This window comes from Canis lupus, chromosome 10, assembly GCF_011100685.1.
Source record: "Canis lupus familiaris isolate Mischka breed German Shepherd chromosome 10, alternate assembly UU_Cfam_GSD_1.0, whole genome shotgun sequence".
Taxonomy (NCBI): domain Eukaryota; kingdom Metazoa; phylum Chordata; class Mammalia; order Carnivora; family Canidae; genus Canis; species Canis lupus.
In genome coordinates this window covers 12,083,851-12,099,793 of record NC_049231.1, presented here as the reverse complement: position 1 = coordinate 12,099,793, position 15,943 = coordinate 12,083,851, and positions in this window count along the sequence as shown.

The window sequence follows — 15,943 nt, the reverse complement described above, 5'->3', positions numbered from 1 at the left end:
AGATCAGTTTCATCAAAGCAGGGAGTTGAGTGAAGGCCCGAATGGTAGGAACTTGCCGGCATGTTCTGGAAAGTGGGTGCAGTGAGGCAGCCAGTGGCCGGTGGGCAAGAGATTAACATGGTGACTGAGGACAGGTAAGAAAGAGGAGGATAAAAGGGAGATTTTTCCAAAGACTGGCTATGTTTACTGAAGTGTTAGTCTGACATCTACCCTAGAATATGGAAGCCAATGAGCCAAGGCAAGTGTTACCCCTTTTTCCTTTGGGAAAGCAAAGCAGTATGCAGATGGGAAGAGCATTGGTCTTGGAACGAGAAGACAAAGGTTTTGCCATCACCACTGGCATTTACCAGGGTGAGGCACATCTTTCAACTTCTTTTAGGTTTCATTTCTCTCATCTGCAAAAGCCTTCCTCTCAGTACTGCAAGAGGGACCAATGAGTGACATTAGTGGAAGAATTTACAAAACGTCAAACTCCATCGACAAGCATAATACAACTGGAAGAGAGAGAAAACTTTGAAGAAGGGTGAGGAATCGAACTGGCAAAATAGGAAAGTGTAAAAATTAGTGGCTGAGTATGGATTTTGATTTTTTCCAACATTTCCATAAACAGCCAGCAAAAGCAGGACCAAGTCTTGAGCGTGGTTTCCAGCCCTGATGACCACGAAAGGTCGATTCAGATTTTCACACAGGAGCCTGCTTCTCCCAGGAACAGACTGTGGTCTTTATCCGCATGCAGACAAAAAGAAGAAACGAACGTTCTCCAAATACTTCTTTTTTTTTTTTCTCCAAATACTTCTTAAGGCACAATACCTCTTGAGATGCAGGGATAATAGATTTTAAGGCGCCCTTCTACTGATTGATCGGAATTAGCCTAGTCACGCTAGATCTTACTCTTTTATATTCACGCACAAATCATCCCAAAATACATTTACTCTTAGCAAAAGAGTCTGGACTAGCTCCTACCTTGTGAAATTCAATAACAAACGATTTGTAGATGTCCTTTCTGGCTCCTCCTGCATATAAAACATCTTGTGTGACTTAGCAGATTTGTTTCAAAGCAACGAGCTTGCCTCACCCAACAAGGGAAGGAAGAAAAGAGGATCATTGCTTCCATTCTTTGCATCCACAGAATCCCACTGCATGTGTAGAACGCATATGGGACAAAGAGAGTAAAATTCCAGCTGAGACACTCTAACTTGTTTTTGTACTGTTTTAATATGCACCCATAGAGAAACAGCTATGGAAAATTTAAAAACTGCTTCTATAAGCTTTTGTGAGCTGTTAAAAAATATAAGTTATACTGGGGGACTTTATAGGATATTAAATAGTAATACCCTCTTTCAATTTTTTGGGATTTCCAAGCTTTACTTACTGATTATCCACTGGCAAAAAATAATTAAATAATTAAATAATTATTTAATTGTTATTAAATAAAAATAATTAAAGGTATTAATACCTCTCAGAGAAGAAGAGAATTTAGTTGTTACCTGCCTCAAAGCCAGCTTCCCCAAACCCTGTCAATGCCTGGTTGAATGACCTGCTTGAGGTCAGCAGTTATCAAGGTCAGCAGATAATATTTTTCATACGGATTTTATACCACTCTAGCCTTTCTGGAAAGACATTGATTGGCAGATCAAAGAACTAGTTCTCTGACAGTGAGAGCGTCCTCAGAACGTAGATTATATGAAGCAAGTTCTCCTTAAACTAAATTTTCGGTCTCCCAACTTCGGACCTTCATACAGTTTTACCATAGAATTAGCACAAAATGCTTTAGACTATTCAAGAACAAGACATTAATAATAATATATTCCTTTCAGCCTTGATTCTATCCCCAAACAAGGAATGCTCACGAAATGTTAGAAATACAGTACTTTCACAGTCTTTTCTGAAAAATGGTGATTTCAAGACCAATATGGAAAAGCTGAACCTTTTGCAATAAAAGGAAATACTCAGTACTTTGTCCTATGTTGCTTGGCAACAAAGGGCTATAAATGGATTTTATGATTATAAAGGCTGTGGAATTAATGTGAACATGTAAAAGTTGTAATAATAACTCCCTGGAGACAGGAGTGTTTCTTTGCAAAAGAAGTGTGTGTGTGTGTGTGTGTGTGTGTGTGCATGTGTGTGTGAAGCTTATTCTGACATTCTTCTTTTGATAGCAAGCAAGCAATTTGGATCCTTCATACTTGCCAATATTATAATAAAATCAATCACTATCATTTATATCATCATTAATTCCCATAACCCTAAGAAGGAGACATTATTTTCCCCATTTTACAGATGAAGAAAACTGAAATTTTAAAATGTTAATTGACGCAAGGTCACCCAACTAAGAAGCAAAGGAACCAGGATTCAAACCCAGGTCTGCCTTGGTTCACCAAGGCCTATGTTACCAACCACAGCCATAAATTCCTAGGAAGCATCTCTCTCAGCTCCTAATATTTGGGAACACTGATCACTCTCACCCTATGCGAGTGACGCTATTTCCAGCTATCTGGTCATGTGAGTTAGAACACAGTACCTCATGTTGCTACATGTGACAATCGTTTCTTATGTTGCTAAGCCCAGGTTATCAAATATCAGAGTATCATCTCACTGGATTTTTTTTTGTCCTGACTCTGGTTACCAAAAAAGCTAAGTTGGAGAGTTGGCATTTTCTACTACACTTCTGAGCAACCCTGCCGCCTGACAGGTTTTTGGTTTGTAGTACTGTAGGCCAGTGTTGGTGTTCTCCTATCTTTGCATTCTTTTTTTTTTTTAATCTTTGCATTCTTATTGGTAGCCTTATCTTTTGAGTATCTGTAGCTGTTCGCTCTACGAACATAAACTCTTGCCTTTTTGCCACTAACACCTCATCTGACGGCATTGGAGCTGGGCTTTGTAGGAAAAAAAAAAAAGGCCAGGTGGCACTAATGTACCAACGACTCACACTCCAAAATAATTTCATCTATGGAATTTAATGATATGCCAATTGGCAAATTGGCACACAGACCCGCACAACTAAGCTCTAAGCTTTCCTACGTAATAGCTGGGTTACTTTGGCCAAGATATAACAAACCTCTGAATCTCTTTTTCCTCATCTGTGAAAGGGCTGATGACATTATCTCCTTGTTCATTTTGTTGTGCAAATTAAGAATTAATACAGCTGAAGGTTTAGGTCAGTGTCTAACATAAAGTCAACTGTTCATTAGACGGCAGTGGTTTTCTTACGCATCACAAGCTGCTTCAGGCAGCTCCTTTAAGAGTAAACATTTCCTTAATTATAGATCACTGATAATACGACTTCACTGGGCAGTAAATACGGGTCAGGCACCACGCAAAGCACTTCACATATATCATCCTACTTAATTCTCACTTCTCTCCTATGAAACAATATCTGCTTCACTTGCTAGATGAGCAAACAGCCTCAGAGAGGCCCAGTCATTTGCCAAGGCTGCGTCTAAGTCCATGAGAGATCACCCGGGGCAACCTGGATATAAAGCCTGTGCTCTAACCACTATGTCGCTTGTCGTCGTCACACACGCAGGCCAGAGTCAGGAGCTCAGGGTTAATGTGTGTGATTTGTGCTGGTGCCTGATTTCCAGGGGTGATGTGGGTGGCCTATAAAATGTGGCAAAGACATGCAACAAGACAATCTCCAAGATCAAACCCCCTCAAGGCCAATACTTTGACTCCTTTTTTTTTTTAATTTTTAAATTTTTTAATTTTTTTGACCGTGTTTCCTGGTGCCTGGACCTTTTTTGTTGTGTTTTGTTTAAAGTAGGCTCCACACCAAGCACAGAGCCAGCCCAACATGGGGCTGGAACCCATGAGCTTGAGATCAAGACCTGAGCTGAGATCAAGAGTCAGATGCTTAACTTGACTGAGCCATCCAGGCACCCCTCGACCTTTATTTTTGCTCAGGACTGCAGTGTCCACTCCTCTGTTAGGCTCTAAAAGTCTCTTAAGGACTTCTAAGTATTGATTCTGATTCACAGCTCATGACCCAGTTAGAATTAAAGCCTGAACCTCTCATAAAGGGACTTGGGTTTTGAGTCTCTTCCTCCCAGTTAGCTCCTCTGCCATGTTTTCTACTGAGCAGCACCACCCCCACCTCCCCACCTTCATTGCCTTCCTGCTGATAGCTCCTGTTAAGGAAAACAGAGTTACCACCTTAGAGGAAGATCGCTACTCTAGATCACAGATCCAAAAGTAAGTACGGGATCCCTGGGTGGCGCAGCGGTTTGGCGCCTGCCTTTGGCCCAGGGCGCGATCCTGGAGACCCGGGATCGAATCCCACATCGGGCTCCCGGTGCATGGAGCCTGCTTCTCCCTCTGCCTGTGTCTCTGCCTCTCTCTCTCTCTGTGTGACTATCATAAATAAATAAATAAAATCTTTAAAAAAAAAAACAAAAAACAACAGTAAGTTACACAACAAACATCAATGGGGAGCTGCTTTGGATATGAAAATATCCATGAGAAAATGAGCACAAACTGAACAACTATGTACAATGCAAAAAAAAGTCCCTGTTTGCCCACCAGAATTTCTGGTCAAGAATCTCACTCACTTAAAAAAAAAAAAAAGAATCTCATTCACTTAAAACACATTTGACAAACACCTTCTAAGTAACTGAGACAGGCAGGAAGGACGGTGAGCCTGCAAAGATGAACAAGACAAAGGCAAATCCTTATACGGAGATGCTTACACCATCTTCTGTGGGAGACAGACATGGACACACAGAAACAGTACTTGAGTGTTGAAGGACGCACATCCAAAGGGGTGGACAAAGTGCTGGAGACGCATGCAGAATTTTGCTGCTAGCTTAGCCCAGGGAAGTCTGCTGGGTAAAGACGTTGGAAAGTGCATTCTGGGCAGAAGGCACAGTCAAAGATCCAGTGAGATGAAAGGGCAGGAGGCTTTCAAGAAACCATGAAAAGCTTTGAAGCTGGGGTATAGATAATAGTGGGAACAATACTGAAGACAATAATAGTAAGAACACACAGTGATCCAGGGGCTGATCTGAGCCTCACATACACTGAATCACGTAACCTTCCTAAACCCTATTAGGCACTTTAGCTAGTAATATCCCAGTTTTATTGCTATATCCTTGAGACAGTGAGAGATGAAGTGACTTGATGAAGATCACACAGCCAGCAAGGGGCAGAGTCAAGATTAGAACTCTGGCCCTGGAGCATGCCCTTGACCTCTTATATCAAACCACCTGTAATAGAGTCCGGAGGAGTCTCCTGCGATAAGGACACCTGGAATGTTATCTTGAGACAATTACGCTAAGTGCAGGCAAAACCAAGATGTGTAAGCAATGGCCTCCAGAGGCCAAGAGCAGAGCGGACGGTGGTCAGCGGGACGGAAGCTGGGGGGCTCCCACAAGAGGCGAAAGTATGAACAAAGGGGAGGTCGCCATCCACTCAAGGACTTTCTGAGGTAGAAGCAAGAACCTGATAAACGACTAGCTGTAGAGTCTAGGAGGGGTCATCAGGAGTGACACCCCGGTTTCTAGTCTGGGAGGTTTGCTGGGCAGCGAAGGGAACATGGGGTCGGGGAAGACGCAGTCAGCGGAGAAGGGTAGGAGCGCCACGTGATATCTGTGGACTTGGGGAAACAGAGGGACACCCAGGCACATACCTACGCCCTTTAAACAGCTTTAAATATAGATCTGGAACCTGGCACCTGAGTTTGGGATGTGCCGACCCACGGGAAGGCCCACGCGGGGTAAGCTTTGGGGTTCAAATAAGAGTTTCCAAAACAGGACTCGTGGGAGGAGGTAAAGCACTGAAATCCCTGGAAGGAAAGGGGCTGGAGGAAAGCCTGGAGAGGAGGTACCACGGACCCCAACAGGAGAGAGCACTGGATGATGGGGACAAATCCCAGAGACACGGGGCAGATGAGAGCTGGAGGTTTTGTAGTGCCATCTAGCAATTGGGGCGACCTCAGAGGAGCGAGGCAGAGCTGAAGCAGATTAAACGGGGTCGAAAAGCAAATAGGGTGTGAAGAATACAGGGAGTCCTTCTCAGAGTCCGGTGACGAAAGAGAAGTGAATGTCTGGAAAGTGTTGAGAGAAGAGGCTCAAACCTCCCCACTGACCCACTGATACCTGAATTTTGCTTTTATACCCCCTACCCCGACCAAGGATGTTTTATTACCCTCTCCATTCCCTTGTATTGACTTTATGACATCAGTGTTTAAGGTATCCTGTAACGTAAATATTCCCAGGAGGTTTCTAGAAGCAGCCTAGGCACAAATCGTCAACAACTGTTGATCCACTGCCAAGAGCTTCCTCCTAGCAGACTGAGCCTCTAGAAGCTTCTCCACGGGCTTCGGGCTTCGGGCTTCAGGCACAGCCCCTGGGGCCAGAAGGAAGCCCAGTGCAAAGGACATAATCACCTTTTTCTGATGATTTTTCTATACCCACCAGGAAAATCGAGAGCAGACTTCGAAGAATTCACTCCCTTTTTTGGTTACGGTATCACTTTGGTGTGTTTTCTGATATGGTTGCAATTCAGAATATAGAGAGGAAACCCTTACTTTTTTCATCACTGCTTTTAGTCATGTCCTCAAGTCTCCCTTTCCCACCTTTCAACAACATTTTAAGCAGAATCTGTAAGTTTCTAGATGCGGCTGAAACATGCCCCAGTCTATAGGATCTTCTCTACCTGGTTCCAGTGCCTCCTCTCCATCAAGAGTGGCTCCATGAGGAGGCTCCTTCAGGAGGGGGCAGGTGAGAGAAGCAGCCCACACCTGAGACCAGAGCAGGGGTTCCTCACCCCCTCTGAGTCCTCACTGGGCCTCATGGGGCATCTGATGAAACGTATGGAGACTCCCCCTAACGTATTAGTCTACACAAACCCCTATTTCCACTCAATGTCAGCGCCTTCGAGTCTCCCTGACTCTTATCCCAGGTTAAGAACTCTGGGCCTAGAGTATCTTTTTTAAGTCAAAAAATGAAAATTAATATCAGGCAAGCCATGATAGTGACAGTCTACAGATTGATTTAAAAAAAAAAAAAATTCCTAGCAGATAATTTGGCAATACTTACCAAAGAGCTAATTTCTAAAAAAAAAAAAAAAAAAAAAAAAAAAAAAAATTTATGCCAGTAACTCTATGATTCTTTTATCTTTTTTTTTTTTTTTTTAAGATTTTATTTATTTATTCATGAGAGACACAGAGAGAGAGAGGCAGAGGGAGAAGCAGGCTCCCGGCAGGGAACCCGATGTGGGACTCAATCCCAGGACCCCAGGGTCATGCCCTGGGCCCAAGGCAGACACTCAACCACGGAGCCACCCGGGGAATCCCTAAGGAGATTCTTACAAAGAAAATAACTAATGGTTTGGGGGGAAATTTTATCACGGTATATGTAGAACAGGTAAAAATCTAGAACAAACCCCAGTGTCCAGCAATAAGAACTGGTTAAATTACAGAACATCTCAAAGTTTCCTCCTCCCTTCTTCAGGTGAAGCATATGCCAAGTGACGAGGCCCCATCCGGGTAGTGCCATCTAGCAAGCTCTTGCTCACTACTCCCATCTCCTTGAACGCTCGGCGTGTGGGTCCCTCTCTTCCTCTCTGAATACCACCCTTGCCATCACTGCTGGTTGCTTCACCATGCACACCCAACACTATCCCAGCCTCTCAGCTTCTCAAACTCCTCACCTCTTCCTACCTTCTCTCCACCTCGTCTCAGACACCGCCTGTCATGATGCTTTGCTGAACCCTGGCATCAAACCAGTAACTGCACCGTCTCCTGAAATCACGGTTCCAAGCGTTGAATCCTCTGACTCGCTCATCCTTTCCACTCACGGACACTCGCGCCTCTACTCTAACCCTGTCACCCACTGGGATCCCCTATTCATGAACCTCATCCGAGAGGCAGTGAATGGCAGAGCCAGGATCCACATCGAAGATGACTGACTCCGAATCCTCATTCCTAACTAAAACCCTACACCCAGCACATAGTAAATGCTCAACAAAAACCAGTCATTATTGCAGGATGTTGCTAGGACACAACAGACGGTCTAAAATTCCACCAAACCTACGCTTAGAGTCGGTAATCTTTTTTTTTTTTTTTTTCCCACTCATTTGATCACAACATCTTTGGGTTCTGTGAAAGCGCATCGAGGGCGAGATGTATGATGGCAACAGGTCATGTGCTGTTTGTACCTTCCGTGCAAGCTCAGGTCTTATCGGGACAGAAAGAAAAGGGCAGAGGGTGCCGGGAGGGGGAGAGAACGGTGATGCCAAAGTGAAAGAAAAACAGAATTGAGAGACTGGCCTGAGGCCAGAGAGACCCCTTACCCACAAGGCAGCCTTGCCTGGCACTGCCTCTGCTGCCTTCTGCCCTGCTTTTAGGGGTCAGAGCTTCTAATTCCTCTCACAGGAAGTCAGAGTCACCAACCAGTTAGAGTTGGTTTCACTTTCAGAGAAATAATAGGCAAGGACCACTTAATATATTTACCATTAATCCGAGGCTTGCCCCCAACAGGGAACACTCTGTTCCTGTTTATGCTATTCACTGAACCTTTCCACTTAACTGGGCAAGTTTCCCTTCTTCCTATATTTGAACTTGCTGGGTTCTCCGAACCTAGAGGTCAGTCACTCCGTTGACCCCTTTCTGCGCTGTTCTTTCATTTATCCTATTAATATTACTGAGTGTCTACTATGTGCATACAGGCACTTTTCCAAGCTACCTCTCTCTCCTCCTCAGCAATGCTGCTTACCTTCCCTGGAAGCTTTTCTGGATCCATCCCACGGGGGCTGGACACTTGAGTCACTGCTCCAGAGCCTCCAGCGTTTTCCCCATTGTCCTGAACACTTGGCCCCTCCCTGGTCTTCCTGCACAGCTCATGGGCAGCAGATGTTTTTACCTACCCTGCATCCCTACAACTCTCTTACAAGAACAGCCACCTGGAAATTTAAATTGGAGGCAAAGCAATGGGGGCAGAAACTATTTGGAATTTGTTGACAGCTGCTTCCTGAATAGACTGCTCTTCCTCTTAGATCTCAGGAGCCATCAGGTGGTTCCTGTCTGTCCACAGCTTCTGGTTCTTAGAAGCTATCTGCGCCCCAAACCCCAAGGAGTGTGCTGGAGTTTCAGTGGACCAGTGTCTTTCTTGTGCTTCTCCTTGTTATCTGCTCTCTCTAGGTGGCTTTTCCCACTCCACCGAGGGCAGGAATCTCTTTTGCTTTCATGATTAGCCAACAAGTGTTGGAGAACCTGCCTCAGGACATGACCAAGAGGAAGAGTGAAATAGGTTCTCAATTCAGGAAACTTCCTCTTAAAAATTAAGTACAATGAACAATTAAATATTCTTCTCAAATCAGCTTTTATAAAATGTTCTTAAAAGCCTGGGAATAAGATAACGATTTCTACTGATACCAAGGTAGTCCCCCAAAATACCCATAAGGAAACAAATTAAGAGTGTGAAGTCTGAGCTTTTAAAAACAAATGAAGTGCTAAAGAATGAGATTTACTGCATTTCATTTTCTTATTCCTTTTCACCCAGACAGTTGTTGTAAGAATTAAATGAAATAATGAACCGTAAAGTGAATAGCACAGTGCTAGGCACATGGTAAATGTATCATGAATGTTGTTATTAATCTGGTTCAGACTTAAGGTGAAATTGATAAAGTGTCCAAGTTAACCAACTTAAAACTTTTCAAGTATTAAAGGATATCTATTTTTAAAGATAAAATCATGACTTTCATACAAACAGAAGATGAATGCACATCAAAGATTTCATTTAATACCTGTTTAAAGATTTATGTATTTGAGAGAAGTACAAACTGGGAGTGGGACCGAGGGAGAGAAGGAGAAGGGAAAAGAAAGGAGAGAAGCAGACTCTCTGCTGAGCACAGAGCCTGATATGGGGCTTGATTCCACAACCAGGAGATGGGGCTCCATCCCACAACCCCGAGATCATGACCTAAGCCAAAATCAAGAGCCTGACACTCAACTGTCTGAGCCACTCAGATGCTCCTCAACTACCTAATTAATGAAGGAAGTAGGAAGATGTTATAAGTGTCTAGGTCAAGATCTGCACCACTTGTACCTATATATCAACACCACGGAACTAATTTACAAGTAAATGCAAAACTGGCTTTTCCTGGATCTGTTGCTCCTCCTAAAACCAAATTCATTTGCATATCTATAGACAAAATTATTTGCATGGATATCAGTTATCTACAATGTATAGAGATTTAAAGTAGCTTCTACGACAATGAAAGGTCTAAATCCCACAGAATCTGATAGCCCAGAAGGACATGATCTAGGCATGGTTTCCTAGGGAAGATGTCCACAATCTTTTTTTTTTTTTTTTAAGATTTATTTATTTATTCATGAGACACACACAGAGAGGGAGGCAGAGACACAGTCAGAGGGAGAAGCAGGCTCCATGCAGGGAGCCCAACACGGAACTCAATCCCAGGACTCCGGGATCACACCCTGGGTCAAAGGCAGGCGCTAAACTGCTAAGCCACCCAGGGATCCCCTGTCCAAAGTCTTTTTCATCTGTGTCAAAGACTTCTGTAATTTTTCTTTATATGTGGATCTTAAACAGAAGAGTTTTGCCGAATTAAACTCATTCTCCTCTATTTAAGATAACCTGATTATAACATAATACGTTTTGATTACGAAGCACTTAGATAATAAAGTGTACAGAGGAAAATGAAAATCCCCATATTCTTATCACTAAGAGATAACACTATTAATACTTGAAATGTATTCATCCACTTGTTTCTATGTATGTGTGTGAGCGTGTATGTATGGATAGATGTATATATCTTAACTGGCTTTTTTAAAAAGATTTTATTTATTTATTCATGACAGACACACAGAGAGAGAGAGAGAGAGAGAGAGGCAGAGACACAGGCAGAGGGAGAAGCAGGCTCCATGCAGGGAGCCCAATGCGGGACGTGATCCCAGATCTTCAAGGTCACACCCTGGGCTGAAAGCGGTGCTCAACCCCTGAGCCACCCAGGCTGCCTTATTAACTGTTTTCAAATCAGTTTTAATAAACTGTTCTGGGAAGCTACATATACATATACCAATTTATATACCAATTTATAGCCCAATTGATTTTTTTTTTTTAAGATTTTATTTGTTCATGATAGACATAGAGAGAGAGAGAGAGAGGCAGAGACACAGGCAGAGAGAGAAGCAGGCTCCATGCCGGGAGCCCGACATGGGACTCGATCCCGGGACTCCAGGATCGGGCCCTGGGCCAAAGGCAGGCGCTAAACCGCTAGGCCACCCAGGGATCCCCCCCAATTGATTTTTTTTATATAAGATGTAATTTAATTAGAACTGATGGGGGTGCCTGCTGGCTGAGGCTGTTAAGTGGCCAACTCTTGATTTCAGTTCAGGTCATGATCTCAGGGTTGTGAGATCAAGCCCTGTGTCAGGCTCCATGCTCAGCATGGAGCTTGCTTAAGATTCTCTCTCTCCCTCTCCTTCAGCCCCTTCCCTCCCTCTCCCTCTGTAAAAAAAAAAAAAGAAAAAAGAAAAAGAAAAGATCAAAGAACTGGCACATCAACAGCAGCATGATATGCAACAACTGGCTCTCCTCATTAGAATATCATCTCTAGTTTTGCCATCCTCATCCTACGGAATATTTAAGAAAGGTATCACTAAGCTCTAAAGGAAAGACTTCAAAGCCCTACAAGCTACCATTTTAAAGGAGGTGGTTGTTGGACTGGGCTCATGGTGGGTGCTCAATATTTGCTGAATAGTGGGGGTAATAAGAAATGGACAACTAGCCATGTGGTTTTCGGGGAAAGCGAATCACTTAAGCTAGTGCCTCTATTTTTTTATTTCTAAAAATGAGGAGAAATTACTCCTCTCTCATGAAAAGAAGGGCTTCAAATGGAGCAACAGAGTCTGGCTTAAGCTAAGAAAAACACTATTAAAATAATAATCAGATATGTTAGCAAGCTACAGAGAAGACTCGTGGAAACCATATCCCTAGAGACATCTGAAAATAAGACAAAGATAGGCTAGAAATCATAGAACTTCCAAAAAACAGAAGTTACCAAATTAGCTTTTTAGATCTTTCCTAGCTCTAGAAGGAAATCAAGTAGACTTTATGCGTTTATAAAATGAATTGGTGGTTCGGTTCCCCTAAAATAAAGTATGTGTAGCTGTAGCTTGGAGCTTGCTACCCATTACTGGAATACACGGATTATAAAATCAGACAGTAACGACTGAGCGACATCAGAGTGCCTACTACGTGCAAAGCCCCGGTCAACACGCGGATTTGGCCACTGTCAGAGACAGAACACCCACTGGGATGGATCACGACGGAGATAACGTGGTAATTCCCTTGGTCTTACACCACTTCTTCTTGTCACTTCCCACAAAATCCAAGCCATAGAAACCACCAAACTGTATTGATTCCTTCTGATCTTGAGAATCTAGAATCTTACTCTTAGATTTGGTTCTATTTGGTGTTGGGTCAATTCCATGCAACCTTTTAACATCGAGAATTTGTCAGGCACTTTACTAATCATAAAAAATGCCAAGAGCACTTCTCAGGATGCTGCTAACTGCCCTCTGGATTCTGCGAATAAACAGGTCTGCCCTCAATTTCTTATTTCCTCCTGGGAAATATCTTTGAAATGTGTAAAAGCTATGGTCACAGTTCCCTTCAAGTGGAAGTGCTGAGCATGGCTGAAGAACCACAGCCACCCTGGAGTCTCGGAAGGCAAGTCCTCGCTGACATTTCCAATAGATCCACAGTTAGAATATCAGCCCAACTAAATATGAAAAGCTTTACTACTCCTAACTCTGGGAAACGAACAAGGGGTGGTGGAAGGGGAGGTGGGCGGGGGGCGGGGGTGACTGGGTGACAGGCACTGAGGGGGGCACTTGACGGGATGAGCACTGGGTGTTATGCTCTATGTTGGCAAATCGAACTCCAGTAAAAAAAAAAATACATACAAAAAAGAAAAAGAAAAAGAAAGGAAGGAAAGAAGAACAGAAGAGAGCAAGGAAGGGAAGGAAGGGAGAGGATTTGCCTCTGTCCTATACTGCCTCTCTAGCTACTATTTAATCGTTCTTCTCCTTCACAGACAAATTTATCAAAATATAATTTCTCTACTCTCTGTTATTAAAAAAAAAGAAAGAAAGAAGAAGAAAGGAAGGAAGGAAGGAAGGAAGGAAGGAAGGAAGGAAGGAAGGAAGGAAGGAAGGAAGGAAAAAAAAGAAAGAAAGAAAGAAGAGAAGAAAGAAAGAAAGAAAGAAAGAAAGAAAGAAAGAAAGAAAGAAAGAAAGAAAGAAAGAAAGAAAGAAAGAGTTTTACTGCCAGACCGCCAGGTCATAGTTTTAGAAGGAAGAAAATGTGCATGTCCTATCGTAGCCTCTCCCTTGGGGAAAAGGTACTTATTCCTGTAGTATGCCCGTCTCTGCAACCACAGATCATTCCTCAGTTGCACATTTTTAAAGTGTTGTAAAGGGCTCTTGGGTGGTTCAGTCAGTTAAGCATCTGCCTTCTGCTCAGGTCATGATCCCAGGGTCGTGGGATCGAGCGCCAACCCCTGCATCCCCAAGCCCCACATCGGGCTCCTTGCTCAGCCAGGAGTCTGCTTCTCCCTCTGCTCCCCACTCATCATGCCACTTATGCTCATGCTCTCTCTCTCTCAAATGACTAAAGTCTTTAAAGAAAAAAAAATAATAAAGAACTGGGTGTTATACATACGCAACTGACAAATTATTGAACGTTCCAACTGAAGCTAAGTATGTACTACATGTTGGCTAACTGAACTTAAATTTTATTTATTTATTTATTTTTGAACTTAAATTTTAAAAAGTCACGAGAGAAGATATTTAGTTGAAAAAAAAAGTGTTGTCAAACAACAAAAATGAGAAGAGAGAGGAGGTGTTCCTTTGCTGTTTTATATTTAATGCTCAGAGAAAAATTGTCTTAATAAACTCTTTCTTGTGCTATATTCAACAACTTTAGAGACAAGACAAATCTGCAATTTTTGAAACATAGGGGATTGGAAGAAACACAATCTAGCACAGGACAGACACAAATACTAGGAACATAGATATGCTAACCCCTGATTCTTTTAACAACCAAGCTAGAAGATGGAAATCTCTTTTTCTTTAAAATCATTACCATTGATGGTCACTGCAAACACATCTCCACTTCCAATTTTAGGACACTTAGCATGATAGCATTCCTTCCAAGGCCAAATTTAAGTGAATTCCAGAAAAGTGAAACAGTGATCGTGAGCAGAGCATTTCTCAGAAGCAGGAAGTGCGTGTTGGAAACTGGCCCTTGGGACCCCTGGGTGGCTCAGTGGTTGAGCGTCTGCCTTCAGCCCAGGGTGTGATCCTGGAGACCCAAGATCGAGTCCTACATCAGGCTCCCTGCATGGAGCCTGCTTCTCCCTCTATGTCTCTGCCTCTCTCTCTGAATTTCATGATTAAATAAATAAAATCTTTAAAAAAAAAGAAAGAAGAAAAAGAAGAAAGAGAAAGAAAGAAAGAGAAAGAAGAAAGAAAGAAGAAAGAAAGAAAGAAAGAAAGAAAGAAAGAAAGAAAGAAAGAAAGAAAGAAAGGGAAAGAAAGAAAGAAACTGGCCTCTTACCTTCGAAGAACTGCTGTAGAGCCTCATTTTCCCCTAACACATCCATGCTGCTGGGGTCCTAGGGTTACCTCCTCACAGAACAAGGCTTCTCTCCACTGGAAGTAAATGCTGTCCTCTCAACTGGAAGCTTAAGAATGCTCTTGAAAAATCTTCATTTTCTTTTTATTGGAGCGAAGCATATCTTCTGCCAACAAACTGTATCCAGAAAGATTGTTAGGTTTTTGAAATGATCATAAAACCGGAATCGGTGACTATGCAGAAGAAAAATTCATGGAGAGGGAAGTGGTAACAGACCCATCTATCTTACTGTAGGGAACTGTTTCTACTCTGCCTTTTGTCTTTGTTTTAGGGACCTTTGTCCTTAGTGACACATGTAATTACATAAATGGGCAATAAATACAGAGTCTTATCTCTTATGTGTCCTTTTACACCAGTATATGTGTATCTCCCTCTCTATCAGATGGATCAATTTAGCCATAACTGGGCAAATATACAGAGTTTGTGTGTGTTTCTTAGAGAATGGGGGCAAATCAATATAATTGCTTTTATAGGTAGCTTGAATAGCAGATCATTTAAACAGACTTGCGATAATAAAAAGTTAGGATTTGTTAAGTATTTTCAAATTTAATCATAGTGAAAACCTACATCCCTTTGATACACACTGAGTCTATCTCCAGATTTTATTTTCTTCGAAGAGTATAAACTATGCAAAGCCCCTCTAACGATCAGCAAAACTGCATTTGATTCAGTAACGCTTACAATGGAGTATATGGTTTGCTATTAGCTGGTTTCATTCCTAAATATCAGTTTTGCTTTTACTGCTCAACTACTAATTTACTTAATAATAGCCTAAGGATGCAATTCCTACGCTAAATCGGCTCTTTCAGCCCCTTCCTTTTCTTTTTTTCCCCCAACTTTTTATCTTGACAATGTTTTTGACCTATAGGCCATGAAATAAATACCCACTTACTCTTCATCTAGATTTACTAAATACTAATATTTTCCCACCTTTGCTTTTTCTCTCTGCTATATACATTTTTGGCTGAATCATTTGAAAAAAAGTTGTCAAAAAAATTTTGACATTTCACCCAGAAATAGTTCGGTATATGTCTCCTAACAAAGGACATTCTCCCACATAATCAGAGTATTATTATACCCAAGAAATGTAATATAAATTAAATACTAATATCTCATTAGTATTAATCCCACTGTCCTCAAAATATCTTTTATGACTTTTTGTTTTCTGATCAAGGATCTAACGAACACTCACGCATTGCTTTTTGGTTGTGTCTTTTAGAGATCTAGAACACTCTTGTCATTTTGGTTAGTTGTGTGGCTTTTTAAGACACTGACACTTTTTA